Raw genomic sequence first — 2,152 nt, forward strand, 5'->3', positions numbered from 1 at the left:
CACTTGACAACTTCAGACAGGTTTCATAGGATGGAAGAAAGTTACAAATGTAATCTAAGAACAAAAGGAGGACACTTAAACCATATTGATCCTGTTCTGGCATTCACTGAGATCATGGTTACCTAGGTTCATGTACCTTCCTTGTCTCCACCCACTATCCTCATTACTTTTGGGTTAACATAGACTTAAAATTAACAATCAGCTCAGTACAGGTCAAAATTAACAGAAGAAAAGCTTCAAACCTCTACTTCCTTTTGTATTTACAAATCCTAATACTAATATAAATCTTGAAAGCCTTGGCTCCAATTTTTGTCCCATAACTACACAAGACTATAAGACACAGGAGCAGAAATTAGGCCATTCAGCCATCGAGTCTGTTCGACACATCAACCGTCACTCTGTATCTATCTTATGAGTTCCCCTGAATATCTTAAAAGATATCACTCAACTTGCACCGCAGACTTCCTCTATATTCTGTCAGCAGTGTTGACCTCTTCAGTCATTCTTAAGCACAACGGCCACCCATAAAAACAACCAATCTTCCTGCGAGGTCATGCCAATTCCAGTAAAGTGTTCTGAAGTAATTCTGACTGCTGCCGGCTTCTCTTACAAGTTTGGAAACTTCGAGTTTGGAGTATCTATCCAGCACCGAAATTTCAGAATTAGAGACATGAGAACGACATTGCGATATCCTGAGCAAATTTCATACAGAGTCCTTTTGACTTGCATTCCTTCCAAATGCGATGGCTTTAATAAGGAATTTGGTCCATCACATGTGATGAGGGCTGGGTCATTGGGACTTATAGCTCAGTTCCCTTCGAAAGTCGGTGCAGCAGGGAAGAGGTGTTTTTTGCTTGTTTATTTTGTGGCATAGTTTGTAATATGCCTTTGAACAGGATGAATTGAACCCCAGGGTCAGGGGTGCAGCACAAAAGAGTGTCATCACAGGTAATCCATAAACTCTGGCTGGTGATAATTACTAATTTGACTGTCTTAGTATAGGTTGAAAGTAAATTGAGGAAATACTTACAGACTACAAATGAAATGATTAGCACAAGCATACTAATAATCAAGTTAATAAGCAATTAAAATAGAGATGTTGGGCCATGTGTCATAACTGCATGATGTCGGAGCTGGTAGACCCCATTATTGTCACCATGATCACATCTGAAGCATATGTTGGTTACTTAAGGAACTCCAGCTCAGAGCTGATGAACTGGATCTGAGCTTTGAATATTGTGACATTATCGGGGGGGGGGGGGGGAGTTACGTAGTCACTGCGTTTCAGGAGACAGTCAAAGCTCTTCAGTTACCCACTTTGAAATCAGTCAGTGTTCAGGCACAGGAGGGCGTGACTACCAGTGAGGCAGGGAGAGGAATACAGAAGGTAGTGCTGAAGGAGCCTCAACCGTTGAGCTTGTCTAACAGGTTTGAGAGTCGTGCTCCCTGTGTGGATGACAGTGGGAGGCTGGAGAGACAGCCATAGAACTGAGGTACAGGAAGAAATTCAAGTCGGGGTGGGGAGGTGGTAGAAAAGAGAAATGTAGTTGTAATCAGGAATGGTATCGTCAGGGGAATAGACACTGTTCAGGAGTCCTGAAGGTTATGTTGACTGCCTGATACCTGGTTCAAGATCCCTTATCTGGGCTGCAGAGGAACTTGGAGTGGGTGGGTAAGGATCCAATTGTCGTAATCTGTGTAGGTATCAATGATATAGGCAGAAGGGGAAAAAAGTCCTGCTGAGGGAATGTGAACAGCCAGGGCTAAATTAAAAGGCAGAACTAAAAAAGTAATAATGTCTGGATTGCCACCTAAGCCATGAATAAATTGGGCACAAGGTCAACATGATTAAAGAGGTAACCAGTGGCTCAAAGATTGGTGTTGGAGAAATGGGTTTGCATTCATGGGGCATTGACACCAGTACTGGGGAAGAAGGGAGCTGTTCGAATGGGATGGGCAGCTCCTGAATCATGCTGAAACCAGAGTCCTGGTGAATCTCATAACCAGGACTGTGCTTAGGGCTTTTAAACTAAATAGCTTTTCATTTTAAAACTAAATAGGGGAGTTGAGAGCGGTTTCCGTGGCTGAGGTGGGAATTGAACCCGGGTCTCTGGCGCTGTGAAGCAGCAGTGCTAACTGCTGTGCCTCCATG

This window comes from Hemiscyllium ocellatum, chromosome 35 (assembly GCF_020745735.1).
Source record: "Hemiscyllium ocellatum isolate sHemOce1 chromosome 35, sHemOce1.pat.X.cur, whole genome shotgun sequence".
Taxonomy (NCBI): domain Eukaryota; kingdom Metazoa; phylum Chordata; class Chondrichthyes; order Orectolobiformes; family Hemiscylliidae; genus Hemiscyllium; species Hemiscyllium ocellatum.